Here is a 16,932-nt window from a genome sequence, read left to right as displayed (position 1 = left end):
AGTGGAGAAGTCAAGTAGCAAATAAGAATGTAACTTTGAGGCAGATGTCATCCACTTATTTCCACAAAGCAAACTTGCCCTCTCATATCAGCACTGAAACGTTTTCAACGGTCTCTTTGGTTCTCAACTATTCTCTTGAAATATTCATGGATATAATATCAGTCTTTCATGACCGTTCAAAAATTGATGTTTACAAATCTACGTCATTCAGCCATTAGGTCGATTGAATAAAAGCTAGCACTTACCAATTCTAAGTTATCTCCTAGCAAATGCAAGGATCCGAGTCAGCTGTCAAAACGGCATGAAACTTTGGGAATATGCTGTGTGAATATCGGGGATGGTTTTTCACCAGAAATTTTAATAGGGGGGCTAATAATTGACCGAGCGAAGTGAGAGAGATTCAAGTCGTCGGTTTGGCATTTCTCTTAATGTTTAAATGTTCAAATGTTTATATGTTGCGCATTTACGGCGAAACGCGGTAATAGATTTTCATGAAATTTGACAGGTATGTTCCTTTTTTAATTGCGCGTCGACGTATGTACAAGGTTTTTGGAAATTTTGCATTTCAAGGATAATATAAAAGGAAAAAGGAGCCTCCTTCCAAAGACCTTAAAGATGCATAGACTCACATGCAGCGCTAGTGTCGTACTTGGAATTGAAATCCGCCATTGAGGGGGCAACCCATAAGATTATTACATACCAATGCCACCAATGCCTTTGTGATCTATAGTATTACAAATAAATAATATATAATATCTCGTGCTAAAATACCCCAATGGTGGCCTTCAATTTCAAGTAAGAGCTATCATTGGAAAGGCATAGGCATTGTGGGTCTATATCTCTTTAAAGGTCTTTGCCTCCTTCATACGCCAATATTAGAGTAAAAATCAGACTATAGAATTATTCATCATAAATCAGCTAACAAGTGATTACACAGATGTGTGGGGAAGCCAGTTTATTGCTGTATTTCCATAAGATCTATAGTTTCAATCAGGTACTTGTGGATGAGAATACTGCGTGAGGTCTACTGTTCACAGAACTACTAGTAATTATTTATTAATCCATTTTACATACATATGTTTTCGAAATTGTAGGCCGAGCGGCTACAGAAGAACGGAAAGATGATCATGATTCAAGATCATGCTGTGATAATATTTAGCATCTAAAGTTACCAGCTGTAATAAACAGATCATCCTGTCATAAATTATGCTCTGGTATTAAAACGGTAGTTTGGAGTTGAAGTGTAGTTAATTGGTACCATCTGTAGATAGTCGTGGTTCCTTAGAAGACCTATACAAATAGTTTATTATCAGTCCCCTTTCATTGAGAAACTGGAAAATGTTGGAACATATTATTCACCTCAACAGAGTTGTTCATATTGCATCATCAATTACTGAAGAATGACAGAACAGCCTAATTTATTTTTTTTGAATTTAGCTTAGCTCATAATTCATCCTAAAATTGAAGATGGAAATAATATGGAATTCTGCGTGATTCATCGTACATCGCATATTTCCTGGACCATCTATTGACAATCAACAACTATGAACACATTGAATTCATCTTTGAAACACTGATTTAACCCATCTATTTTTTTTTTTAATTAAACACTTTACTGATAGATATTACTGCCAATTGATTGAGAAGAATATGTTTTCGGAATAATAAATGCTGTATGACTAAACACATAGGAAGTCCGTATTGAGATGTAAATGAAAATTTTACAAAATTTTTTAAATGAAAGCATTCCTGACTGGCAATTGGAAGGTACCGGGTTCGATTCCCGGGTTGGCAAATAATTTTTGGATAGTAGTTCTCATCGAATTTCCATCTAGCTGTTAACCCTGTTGTCAATGTCTGCAGTAGCAGAAGTATTCAGGGTGATTTACATAATTTATTTAGGATTTTCGTTAAATAATAATTGTAAATGAAAATATTGATTGTCAGATAAATTTCTAAATTTCATGATTCACCAAATAAAGTCAAGTGTGACATGAGATACATTGACGGTTTGGCGGTACGAAGTTCGCCGGGCAAGCTAGTTAGTTAGCTCATGTATGATTTAACAGATAAAAAATTACGCAGCAAATCTCCTAGGTAAATAGCCTTGTCCCTATCTTCCGTGTGACTTGCTAAAAGACCTTTTTCAAATTATTTCCGTTGCATTTGACATTGATCGGCTTCTATTTTGTAACACTTTTAACTTTCACTAGGTCAAGTGAAGTCTTATCTAATGAGTGATTTCCTCTACTCTACTGTCGAAGTCCTGTGTTGTGACTGTTAACTGTATAAAGAACCTGGTTTCCACGTTGGCGAGTGACCCTTCATTGTCTCTCTCTCTCTCTCTCTCTATAATTATACGATTAGTTGATTGTTAATTCTCTTATATGAATTGTCTGTTGATCAACTGAAATTTTTATCAATTGCAGGTTATGTTCCCAAGTTTTTCATGTGTCAGAAAATATTCTATAGTGAGGTCCACATTATAATGGCAGTGGAGAAAGATGGGAGAAAAACGTTGCCGATCCTCTGTCTTGTCAATGTCTCCTATAGACGGTAGCTGATACAGGTTTATTGATGTAATATTAACGGTTCATTCTCGTTTAAAATGATCAATTATATTTTATTAAACAATATCTTATATCTTTCTATAATTTCATAATTCAGATAGAATATTTTGTTAATTAATTATGAATTCTACATTGTTGAAAGACGATCTGGCAACAGAGCAAAGCGAGAAAGTGAGGTCCACGCTATAATGGCAGTGGAGAAAGAAAGGAGAATAACGTTGCTGATCTTCTGTCTTGTCAATGCCTTCTATAGACGGTAGCTGATACAGGTTTATTGATGTAATATTAACAGTTCATTCTCGTTTGAAATGATCAACTATACTTTATTTAGCCAGAAATTATATTTTTCAATAATTTCATAATTAAGATGTAATATTTTGTTCATTAATTCTACATTTTTAAAAGACGATCTGGCAACTAAGCAAAGCGAGAAAGAGATAGCGCTCTCCGTTTTGTTGAATTATAAACAAGGATAGCAATTATTATAAGGATACCATTGCTAATCAAACACTGCCATTATAACGAGGACCCCACTATAGTACAGTATTTCCCTCGTAGTGGAGTATTGTTGTTATATTCTATTCTTTGTTATAATTATATTCTATTAAACAATAAATTATATTTTTCAATAGTTTCATAATTAAGATGAAATATTTTGTCAATATATTATTAATTCTACTTTGTTGAAAGACGATCTGGCAACAGAGCAAAGCGAGAAAGAGATGGCGCTATCTGCTTTGTTGAATGAAAGACAAGGATAGCAATACCATTGCTAGTCAAACACTGCCATTATAACGTGGACCTCACTATAGTATTGTGCATTTTCGACATTCCATGTCATACAGTTTTGTAGAATACACGTGATGAATAATATGAATTCAGTGCTCTTTGAGTCAAGGACAAACTTGTTATTCGGCTGTAAATTGAAAGATTCTGTTTCCCCAAAGACGTGCTTTTATCTCTATTATTAAACTCCAGATACCTTGCTTCTAAATAAAAGAGCATTGTGTATCAACCTGATGGAATCTCGCCTCACCAAGGTTAATAATCGACCTTGTCTCGACTCCTTTCTAGAGTCTGTTGTAGACAAGTGTCTGTTATTGGCCCCACTGAAATTCTTTGTTATCAGACCCCAATCAACAAATTAATTTGAGGCCCGAATCTATTCATCCACTACAAAATTGTATTAGGAGCTGAATCTGCAAGGTTTATAGATGAATATCACAATAATTGATGCTATTTCCATTGAAGAAACAGATGCTACCTCTGGAAGGGATACTGTACTAATTTTCTAGAACTATCTTCATGCTTCTCTCTGTACACGTACTAATCATCCATGCCGGGATTATATTGTACATTATTTCTTTGTAAACATGATTTATACTTTAATTATTATTTAACGAAAATCCTAAATAAATGCTGTAAATCACCCCGAAGACTTCTGCATCCCGCAGTTTGTTGCTTCCCGCAGAAGTCTTCGGGGTGATTTACAGCATTTATTTAGGATTTTCGTTAAATAATAATTATATATTAATTAGCATTTGAATAAATGCATTCTCTATTTAATTCCATCTGTAACTGGTTGGCCGCTATGGCTTCGTATAAAATGAGCGCTGCTATCTAGAGATTGTCAGTTTGGTGTAAGAGTAAGCATTCCTGACTGGCAATTGGGAGGTACCGGGTTCGATTTCCGGGCTGTGCAACTAATTTTTGGATAGTAGTTCTCATCGAATTTCCATCTAGCTGTTAACTCTGTTGTCAATGTCTGCAGTAGCAGAAGTCTTCGGGGTAATTTACAGTATTTATTTAGGATTTTCGTAAATAATAATTTTATATTAATTAGCATTTGAATAAATGCATTCTCTATTTAATTCCATCTGTAAATGATTTATACTGATGAATAAATTAATTAGAATAATAATTTGTATCTTAAATAAAACCTGAACTAATGAAATCTTAAAAAAAATAAAATAACCATCTTCTGTAAATTAAGAATCAATATGAAAAATTTTCAAGTCAATCAGTCCAGTAGTTCAGACGTAAAGATGCGTCATTTTTAATCTATCTATTCCGTGTGTAAGCAAATTTTCTCCTTTATTATATTATAGAATAGATTATAGATTAGTAGTTTATTTAACGTTCAAATCACATTTAATTAATGAAATTCGTAAAATACCTACACCTGTAATCATGTAATTTAGAAGACATTTGCTTTGATAGTGACTAGAAGATTCAAAACGATTGTGTTTTGTGGATTCGGAATGAAACGCCGTACTGATGACCACAATAGAGTAGGTAGAGAGCTGTGTTGATGGCGTGTTTTGTCTCAATAAACGTTGTGCGCCGCCAATTCTAGGGAAGCAAGCTGATTCGCCAGACGTAGGTGGGTGACGTCATGACGTCATTGTTTTCTCATGCGACTCCAGGTCAGGGTCTCAGATCCACCTGGAATACTCCTTACTTTACTTGTTCTTAGTCCTTGACCATCATCTCAAGTATCAATCTGTTTCGCTGGACCGAATCCATAGTCCATAATACGGTATTCTATGCTCTGTATAGATTATACTCTATAGTTTGTGACCAAATCCCACTTGTTTTTCTCATAGGTGTGTTTGTATTGTAATAATATCCTCTACTCCATCTTTGGAATGTCCATATATCTATAGTGTACTCTGATGTACATTATAGCACAAAGTAGAAGGAATATCTTCTCTATGACTATAGAGTCTATGACATATCTATATTTATCTGTGACATATCTTCTCTATCACTCTATCTTCTGTGTGACTATAGCTTGCATTGAAGAAAAACATACTTGTTTTGTGCAATCAAGTTGGGTTAATAAACTCGTATTGTGTTCATTGCATTTTCAATATTTGATGATATTCCAATGATCTTTCTACTAGTGAATATTTTCCTGGTGCTAATCTGTCACCGAATGCTGGCAATTTCCAAAATCCCATCTTCCGACCGATCACTTTTGGCAATATTAGATAGATATTTTCAATATTATTGAAACTGTCTCGCTTCCACTACCCTCTTATCTTTTGCAACAAAAACGTTACTAGCATGTTGCAAATATCATGTTTCCTGCTCTAAATGTCTCGACATTGACGAAAAATAATAAATACATTATAAAAATGAGGAATCATTAAAATTAAAAAATAAATAAAGGTAAGATAAAACGTATCCAGACACCAATAGAGAGAAGAAATTCTCCTCGTTATTGTGTTATAAAATTATTACTTATCAGGATATCCCATATATTCAAGAGAAAAACATATGAATAAAATGAATTCTCTTTTAATTTTTCAACCCTGAAACTTCTCTAGCACTATTGGAATAAACTGTATGATTTTCTACATACATACTTTCTATGGTTGCATTAGAAATTTCTGAAAGTTACAATCTTACACAATTTAGCAACGCTGTTATTTTTTCGGATAGAGGGCCAGGTCTTAATTTATTTTATACAAACTATAATAAAATTAGATTAGAGACGTACTATTAAAATATAAGGACTAGTATACAATAGTTTGAAGTTAGATAGTTTTTGACCTTCCAGACGTACTGAGCTTTTATTGTTGCATTCCATTTCAAAAAATATATATTGTGAAATAATCGACTCTTAATATTCATCTCTATCTATAGATTAACAAAATCTCTGTCGGTGTTTGTATAATGAAAATCACAGATCAATAGATGTCGAGAAGCCTTTGTAAAGGTTGAAGGAGGGTGAAAGTGCAGTTAGTTGTCATCAATAGCGATATCCAAGTTGCAGTATTTGTCAATATTATTGAAGCACCTCAACTTCAAGTCAATAGCGACCACACGACACGCAATATTGTTATGTTATTGCACAAATCAGTTGTTTGGAGATTACGTGAATGTGAACGCTTTTTATACACGGAAACTATATACAGTGTTATATAACTGTTAAATGCTTCAGCATACCAAGAAATATGATGAAATTACAAATATATTTACAATTTATTTGTAATATTCTATGAAGAATTCAAATAGTATTTATTTGTAAAGAATAGATTTTCAAGTAATGGATTAATGCTGTCGGAGTGGAATGTGATTTTTGTAGAGAATCATAATCCCCTAATTAGCACCCGTTATTTTCAGATTTGTATTCAATGACCTCAGGTCTTTATTTTTCCCGCCTCGACTCTAGTGAAAGTTACTCTCCCAAAACATATTTTAAAAATCCATGGCAGGCATATTAAGTTGATTGCTTCACTCCACATCCCTCACTATGTTACTTTATAATTTATTATTGTAATTCTTTAAAGAGTTTGGAGGTTTTGAGAATTGCGCTTTGAGAATTTGAAAAGAAAAATTCGTGAGGAGAAAGACCAAAACTAAAGTGCCAGATAAATTACTTTTAACATGAAGAGGAGAAACCCATTTCTCCCTCCACAGTTTGTAGCGTAGATGGACATCCTGCGCACAATTGAATGCGCCGTGTCATTTTGCTTCATGTTCTTGTGATGAACACATCTCCGTAACATACACAAACCAATATACCTGCTGACCAGTTCACTTCTTGGAACATTGCCAGCAATAGATGGAGGGGAGTGTTGCCGCGTCGCGTTACAAAGCTCTCTACAAAGCGCTCAAAGCTCTCATTGTGCGCAGAATGCTGCTAGGTAGTGGGAGTGTAGTGGGGGATAGAGCATCAGACCTCTCCATCTTCGAGTAAGAGCCGTGTTAAAAGTAATTTATCTTGCACTTTAGCTCAAGTAATATAATTATTATGGGAATGGAAGAGTAACTATGCTAGTGAAAACTACAAGCCACGCCCCAAATTCAACGAGCAGTTCCATTGGACAATGGCTTGCAGGTAACGTTGTCGAGCTGCTTGTTTCCTATTGGTGAGCTATGGAGGTAAAATGGCGACTACATTGAGTGATCGACCAATCAGACAGCTACTTGGTTTTAGAGGCGTTGACTACTAATTCACTACTACTCCAACTAAATCAGCCACTCCTACATCAATTCCATGTTATTAGCCAATCCTACATCAATTCCATATTATTAGCCACTCCTACGTTAATTCCTTGTTATTACATATTGCCCTGAGGCAATATATAATATAATAATAAGTTATAACTTATATAGTAATATAATGAGTTATATAATACATAACATATATTATCATATATGTTATGCTCTGAGGCCTGATATGTTATTGCATGTATTAAACGATAAGAATGCAATAGCAAGTTGCCCTAAGATCTATTTATTCTAAGAACTACCGTACTGAACTAAAAAAGTTTGAATACCATTGGTTCTCTCACTATATATAGTATTTGCTGCCTACAATGATGGTTTTAATTTTCTATAAATTTTGGTCTGGCCAGAGAATTCGAACTGTAGCGCCAAAATGCCAGACTGCAGTTCTCCCAATAGCAGGCTTGTGTTTGCGCCAGCGCAGACCGTCCTGCTGTTTTGGCCTTGTCGATGTTAAAGCCCCAGTCTGTCTTGTCTCGTCCCCGTTGTTGTGCAAGACCGAATTTGTATTTTGTCATGTAATTTCGATCGGAAATTTCTTGTAAATAATTGTTTGAGTGTCATGTGTGTGAATTATGAATATAACAGCATAAATAGTGTTGAATTGAATTAATTTGAATCGGATTTGAATTTATAAAGAATCCAGTTTGAGCTTTGTTCGAAACACAGTGCATAGCCTGCAAATTGAACGCGAAAAGACAGCCCGGAAGCCAGAACCTGTCTTATTCCCAGATTTCATCCCACCCTGAACCTGATCAGAACACCTAATAAAGGCTTCGAAGGGCAAGTAGTCAAGATTGGATTAAATCTGGTTAATTTTTTCTCTTTTTTTATTGTTCATTAATGCAGAGTTTAACTGTACAAATAACCTGGCTCAAATTGAAGATTAAATTTTGCCCCTTGTTTGTATTTGATTATTTGAGTAGTAAATTACAGTCCTCTGGTAGCTCTAGCCTGAGCTTTGTTCAGAACAAATTTTATTTTACTTTTCCGATGAAAATACAACTCACTACTCTTGTAGATCATTTTTGTAATAGGCACATCACCTGGAATATATTATTTATTCAAAGAACTACCAAACTAGAAAAGTTTAAATACTATTGGTTCTCTCACTATATAGTATTTGTTGCCTACAATGAGGGTTTTAATCTTGAGTAAATTTGTTATTTAATTTCTTGATGAAAAAACAATTCTTTCAAAATTCACTTAGCTTGTTCCCCCATTTAGTTGATGGGCACCTCTCCTGTAATAGTAAGAATACACTAGAAGAATAATATTATATTGTCTATGTTAGTGGTAATGTAGAATGCTCTGAGCGGTTCAATTTCCAAAACTTTAGTTTATTTAGACTAGCAGGAAAGCCGTCTCCACAAGTAACTATTTCAAAACTTGACAAACTGAATACTTGACCTAATGAAATATTGAAGAATTGAAAATAGGCCTTAAACCATCCTCGGTTAGTTAAGAATCTATTCGCAAAATTTCAAGTTAATCAGTCCTGTAGTTCTGACGTGATGATGCATCAAAAATAATTTTCCTATCCCTTATTTATTTATAAGCCATTTCTTTCCTTTATTATTATTAATTCTTTCCATTTCTTTCCATTAATTTGATGTTGTGATTAAGGAATGTAATAAATATAATGTAATGTAATTATAGTATTACTCAGTTGTTTTATCATTTATCGAATTTTCATACACACTTGATTTCAAGTCGACCCAGTTGATTAAATTTTCAATTTGTCAATGGTTCATTTTGGAATAGGTCTGTAATCCTTTGAGAAGATTACAAGTTCTCGGGTTATCAAACTCCATGAACAAGAACGTCTCTGTGACTGTCTATCAGAATTCAGCAAAATTACTCTGTCAGACGTTATCATTCTGTTAACACTTTTATTATATAATATTATTGTGATAGACCCAATATATTATTATAGACTAATTATTCGTATTTTGGTGCTAATTGGTGCATTCAATAACGGGAAAACGATGGGACGCAAATACGAACATGTTATCAATGATAATCGGCTCGTAATGGTTCAATACATCTCCTCTTTGGATTAAAATGTCGTATTCATGGTAAAGTGAGGTCCACGTTATAATGGCAGCGGATAAAGATAGAAGAGCAGCGTTGCCTGTTCTCCGCCTTAATTAATTATATTTCCATATTGTCAAAAACATATTTGGCATTTTTATGTTTTTAAAATCCTTTTAAGAAAGGATAGTATCACCTATTTTGTGGAATGATAGACAAGGATAGCAACATCAAAGTTAATCAAATACTGCCATTATAACGTGGACCGCACTATAGAAGCTTGGTAGGCTACAATTTTTCTTGGCTGATTTTTTTCATTCAGTCGCGAACTATTCCATCTACTTATCTGATAACAATTTATTATGAAAATCCATGTAACTCGATTCACTATTATGGAAAATTTTTTAAGCTAATGATATTCAGATAAAGTAGTTGATTTATTTAAATTCGTATATAGAAAATAGACTTTAAAATCAGTAATTTTTGTATACTCCCCATCATATTTCTTGTTCTTGAATCAATTAGTACCATAATATTATAGAATCAATGCTGGATGTTGGGTTCTAATACATACAAGCATCAATACAAGTGCATTAAGTTTTGTACATCATTTTGTGATTGATTTCAATCAACATTTTGATGGGCTTAGGCCAGTTCTCTAGGGCACTTATGAAATGTAATGAATAATTAAATTCTATAGGTTCTAGGTCCATAAGTTTTAATTAGAGTCCTAAAAACCGGGCCTTAATTAATTGTTACTGTATTTATCGTATGGTATGTAACCACACATCACAACATTAGCGTCGTATCCATTTGCTGTTCTGTTTTATTTCATTTTAAACTAGCAGGTCCAAAGGAAAACTTGACCTACTGGAATATTACTAAAAACTAAACCTACTGGAAAAATTTAAATGTGCCTATAACAATCCTCAGTAAATTAATAATTTATTTGCAAAATTTCTAGTTGATCAGTCCAGTAGCTCAGACATGATGATGCGTCAATCGTGAATTTCCTATCCCGTACGTGTATAAGCCAATTCTTTACTTTATTTTAGTATAGATGATGGATAGATGAATGGTTCATCAGTATCTTGAATTTTGAACGTTTTGAGTTATCGATGTGCAGTTTTCACCATTTATTTTCTCTTGAAATTCTGTATCGAAATCATGTACCATGTGACCACCTTCCAATTAAAAAAAAGAAGTTTGATTCAAAATGGCGGTTCCAAGATGGCGGAAAATCAGTAATTTTTACTCGTATAGGATCCCCAATCATACCTATCATCTAGAATAGAATAGAATAGAATATTCATATTAGAATAGAATATTAATTTTATTCAACAATAATACAGAAAATTTACATACAGCTGAATATCTAATTTCCCTTTTAAAGGTAATGTTCAGCTGTTTCTATACAACAACTGGAAGCATAACAAATTAAAAAACTTGATAAACTGAAAACTTCACGTAATGAAATTTTGAAAAATTGGAAATAGGCCTATAACCAGCTTCGGTTAATGAAGAATCTATATGCAAAGTTTCGAGTTAATCAGTCCAGTAGTTCAGACGTGATGATGCGTCAAACATAACTTTCCTATCCCGTTCGTGTATAAGCCAGTTCTTTACTTTATTATAGTATAGACTAGCAGGTCTAATTGTAAACTTGACAAACTGAAAACTTGACCTACTGGAATCTTGAAAAATTTAAAATGGGCCTATAACCATCCTCGGTAAATTAAGAACCCATATGCAATTAGTCCAGTAGCTCAGACATGATGATGCGTCATTCGCGAATTTCCTATCTCGTACATGTATAAACCAATTCTTTCCGTCATTATACATTGCATTATAGATACACTCCTGTATTATAGTTATCATAAATAATGTGGAAATGTAGAATGTCACATATGTAGTATAGCTTATGCCTTAATGTGCGTGATGAAATCTCATTCTTTATAAGTTGATTGTTGTACTCTACTAGGTTTGCCTTGAGCTAAGTTCTCATTTGTGATGCATTGATGTCATATCATGACATGAATCACACAAATGGGTCACAACTTGTCTCCGCATACCTCTCGATAATTGACTTACCTGCTGAATTGCATTTTATGCATGGTCACGCTTGCTGTTTGTGATAGCATATACTAAATAAACATAGGATTAGATCTGTGGTGATAGCTACTTTTTCTGGTATTGTTTTATCTGGTATAGTTTTCCTTGCAAGGAAAAAGTCTGCCAAATGTAATTACGATAGAGAGGATTTCCTTGTAAATACATGGAATGTAATTGTGAAATAAACCTCATTCTCTTTTCGAAACTTGTATTCATCAAAATTTGGGAGAAAGACAGTTTTGGGCTATGCCTGTTGTCTTCTCCCAATCATATAATTATTGTAATAATGATTTGTGATTGTCAATGGAATACATAAATGAATATATAAATAAGGAGGATTTCCTTGTTGATTCCATATAATAGGTATTATGTCATAAGTGTGATGTAGCATTGTAGTATCTTCCTGGTTTGATCGTTATCAATGAAAGCGTGTAGATTGTGGTGGTGACAATTTCACTTCATCAAGATTTAATTTGATCATAAACCAGCCCGGATAGGCAATTTCCATACGTCTAGTTTTTGGTACGTCAAGGTACAGAAAATCCAGTGGATACTTACTACAGTATCATAAAATTCAATTCTAAAATAATCAAATAATTCTAAAGAATAATAGCATATTGCCATTTAATTTCCTTTAGCTAATTTCTCCCTAATCTCAAACTATACTCCGTACAAAATTAGTTCTGACTTGGAGGAATATGCGGCGCAGAGAAATGGAGGGAGATCAGCCAATTACAGTAATGTATAGAGGTATAGAGTCATAGGTAGAAGCGCAGTTGCCAATTTGTTGATTAGAGTCAGTAGAATCAATGCTTCCAGAGAAAAACTCCGAAAGTTTAACATGAGCGCTTGAATACTCACTAGACATTAGATAATGTTGACCGGTTCAGAAAGGTGACTTCGCCGCCGTAAACTGACTTCTAAAAAGGTGACTTCCTTAGGATCCCTACCTCTAGAAAGGTGAATCCTACCTCTGAGGATTAAGTGTAAGAGAGGGCCGACTGCGCCCTAACTCCGTCCTCCTAGGTCAAAAATAAAGGTAGTCATTCTATTCTATTCTGTATGCCTTCTCTTCTGCGCATGTCCCTCCCAAGTCCAAAGTAATTTTGTATGGAGTATAGTGTGCAACGGTGTAGCTGACTTTGTATCATCCTGTAACGAAAACTTGATGTATTGCTCATCTTCTCATTTCTTCGAGTGTCTCAAGGATTGTCAAAATAGGTACTTGACAAACTTGGAAACTTGATGTAGGCTAATCCCGATTGTGGGAATTGACATCCATTTAGTAAAGGAATTCGGTTAAGGACACATGATAATGTATATCTCATATGATATAGCAACTTCAGGATGTACAGTATGCGGCAACGAAACTTCCTTTTTTTAAGTATATTAAAACTTTTTATGGATCAGAAAGTTAGTATTTATTTTTTGTGATGTAGACACATAAGTAAAGTTTTGTTTCAATTAGTTTTGAATATCAAATCAGGTAGGTGACGTCCCCCATTCTCCATACACTGAGTAAACCGATTTCTGGCTTTTGTCATGACTCCTGCCAGCATTGCAGGCTTTATTTTAGCAATTTCTTCCCTGATATTGGTTTTCAAAACTTGCTCTACTACGACATCAGCTGACTGAATGGAAGGAAGTTTCGCTGCCGCACCCGGTGTAACCATAGAGAATAGATAGCGATAGAGAAGATTTAGAGCGTTTATGTTTTAAATTTCAGTGTCAAATCAAGGTGATAGACCAAGTAACTCCTTTTCGGGAATCTATGTGACGCTGTTAGTCTCTCATAATTTGCACTTCTTACACTCTCACCCGGCCAAAACAGTAATACTAGTCAGTATTCGACAGTAATTTGCTTGTTGAAAAAAATCGGCTTGAATTTTGGAACAAACGAGCTATACCATGGGATATCTTCCTACGCTATCTCTTCTCTATGATAAAACTGAAAAAAACTTGTAGATGATGGACGGTAGCTTTTATTCAATAACAATAATAAAGAATTGAATTTGAAACCATCATGAAAATGTAAAATACGTGTCAGTAGTCGCCAGTTATCAGCTTGAAATGAAATTTATTGATTCCTTTTCACAAAAGCATAGCAAATTACAATTAAAAAAACAGGAACTAAGTTGACCACACTAGCCAGTATTCGTGGTCAACGTACAGAAAAAAATAACATAATCTTCATTACTAAACAAATTAGGAACATGAACAACCTATACCATTGGATATCTCCTTATACTATTTTTTCTCTATGGTATAACTTACACTATTCATCAAGGATGAATCCTCAATCATGATGTCTTAATGAATCACAAAATAAAATTATTATCATCTGTTAGAACAAAAATGGTATCTATTCAAATCACAGGTGTGATTGGCTGTGGAGTAAGCAGGACTCCGCCTCCACTGTTGTGCTCCGTTAACTTTGTCGCTTATCTATTAATTAATTCTAGACTCTGGTGGCATGGCATGAATTATTCATGGCCAGTGCACAGTCATGCCAGAGTCGCATCCAGTGTCACATATTTAATATTATGCACTTGAGGTTGCAGCAGCTTAGGAAAAGCGTTTCCTTCCACTGTTCACTTCCTCATTCTATATACTCGTATTATTATTAGTCTGTTCTTGTCGCACTTTTAAACCCCCTTCAAACTAGGTCAGTAGAGCATTCAACATTGAACTGTGCTGCAGTTTCAACTAATATAGACTAGAGTGGAACTCTTCTTACATTCAGTATATTTTCTTTTTATGATCTCCACTGGTATTTTTCCTCTTTTCTGGCCACATTTGACCACTTGAGTGAATCAACTAAAATCATCCTTGGTTATGAAACTGTCTGGTTTTTTGAGCAGCCCAATATTTCTTCATCCAGATGGAAATAAATTGGAAGTTGCATTATTTGTTCAAATGCTAATTAATGAATAATTATTATTAAACCATAATTTTATTATTAAACGCAGCTGAAATGAGGTTCCTTCGAGCAGTCAAAGGTTACACTAAGTTGGACTACATAAGAAACGGAGTAATAAGAACCGAACTGAATGTAGAGTCTTTATTACAAATATTGAAGAAAAGTAGAGAAGACTATCTACTTCGTATGCCAGCAAATAGACTTCCACTTCAAGCTTGGTACTACAAACCCGATGGGAGAAGAGGCGTCGGACGACCGATGAAGAAATGAATGCCGGAATAGGTCAACAGAGCCTAATCCTTGAATGACGATGATTATGATTATTATTTTATTCCCAATTAATTAGGCTTTTTGTTTGATAGTATTTAATTTTTCATCCTCTCGGATCGTTGTCGTCTCTCTGCATCAGTGGAATCTCCCTGTGCATTTTTAGCAAATCGAATATGTGTGTTTTAAGTGTGTGGTTTATTTTTATTTTATCAGTGTCATCCTAAACATCCAACCCTTTTTTTGAAGATCCTTTTTACTTTCCTTGCCCTATTACCCTATTATAAGGTTTTGTATATAAGTATTGCTTTCCAAAAAAATTAAGGTACCCTAATTTCAAGTTTTCTGTACGTTTCAAGGTCCCCTGAGTCCAAAACATGATTTTTCAGTTCAACGAAATACTTGCAATATTTTATCTTTTTTTAAATTGCGCATTACAAGATGTTTCTGAACTCAATTTTCAGCGGGTGAATCCATGGTGCAAATCTGAGATACTTTTCGTCCCAGTGTGGTTCACGATGGTTAGTCCATGGATTTCATTAATTTTCAGTGAAAAATAAAAATCGCTCAAAGTTCGTGATCTTATGGTATTTGATGCGAGAAGAACGAATCTGGAATCAGATTTGTAATATTCCTCATCGTTCAGGAGATATTCCAGTCAAATCTGAAATACTTTCCGTCTCAGTGTGATTCACGATGGTTAGTCCATGGATTTCATCAATTTTCAGTGGGAAATAAAAATTCCCAGAACATGGAAAAAAATGAGAAATTCGTAGTTTTTTTTTAATTCTATTGTGGATGGGCTCTACTTCCTCATAACAGTCTCATTGGTTGTAATTCTCCAGACTCCATCCTTTTGATAGCCTTTATTTATAATAGATCTTATGGGCCGTCTTTTTGTTTTGCTCACTGATCTGTCTTGTTTTAATTTCTGATTTGAAAGACAGATTCACACGCATAAAGAGCTCTGAAATAAGAAATTGAACAAATTGAAAAATGTAAAATGCCAGACCACATGAAGCGATTTTTCAGGGGTCGACCCAAACTGCCAAACGAATAGCTTCCTGCCTTGCCAACTCTGTTCTTCTCTCACTGATATATGATTGAGAATATCTTTCTTCTTTTTGCTGTTTCTATTGTTAATTCACAACTGCTGTTGATAATTTCGTCGCTGTCCGGGAAAGTCAGTAGTGGAGAGACAAGCTTTTGGGCCAAGCCACATGAAGAGGTTTTTTCAGAAGAGTCGGCAGGACAGGAAAGCTCTCCGATTGGCTGATTGGGATGGCGTTCGGGAAACAGCTGTTAGTCAGCCAATCGGAGAACAAAAAATCTAGAAATATGTAATTATCATTCTTATTTGTAGAGTAATTTGAAGGTACTTGTGCCAATTTAGGGGATTCCTATTGCTAATGTCTGAAGTAAATAATAACTGAAGGAGCGTTAGCGAGTTCTCACTTTTGACTTACTAAAGGCCTAATTCCTTGTCCGCCTGTTTACATACTATCATAAATTATCCACCAAAACTCCCACAAATCCAAAATGTATGTTCTACTGTAAATTTGGAAAGAATTGATCAATCAGCTTCAAATTTTGAACAGGTATTCTTCAAACCTTTTTACAGGTCAAGTTCGTTGAACAACAAAATTGACTCACTCCTTCGTCCTTTTCCAGGATATAGCATGTAACTTTGAAATTGCATAAGAAATTGAGATAAAAGATTTTTCATTTGTTTATGTATTGTTAATGGTTGTTTATTTCATGTAAAAATCTCTTTTCAAATAGCTGCTCTTCATTGGAAACCGTTAGCTGATGAAACAACAACTTGCATGATGAGCATGTGTGTACACTCATGTTCAACACACATGCCCTGTCGTAGTGGCCGCTTTTACTAGTAGGCTAACTACATAAAGTTCTTGATTTATAAAATCACTTCACTTATACGGGCTACTTAATGAAAACAATATATATATATATATATATATATATTATATATATATATATATATATATA

General features: G+C 34.3%; 1 protein-coding gene across 4 annotated transcripts in view; it reads left to right on the top strand.

Annotated features, from left to right (window-relative positions):
* Nucleotides 1–16,932, top strand: part of LOC111054577 (phosphatidylcholine:ceramide cholinephosphotransferase 2-like) — a 151,428-nt gene that overhangs the window by 109,634 nt on the left and 24,862 nt on the right. The window lies entirely within an intron of this gene.

Source organism: Nilaparvata lugens, chromosome 2 (genome assembly GCF_014356525.2).
Source record: "Nilaparvata lugens isolate BPH chromosome 2, ASM1435652v1, whole genome shotgun sequence".
Taxonomy (NCBI): domain Eukaryota; kingdom Metazoa; phylum Arthropoda; class Insecta; order Hemiptera; family Delphacidae; genus Nilaparvata; species Nilaparvata lugens.
The sequence above is the reverse complement of the archived record's forward strand: the minus strand, read 5'-3'. Positions and strand labels throughout refer to the sequence as shown.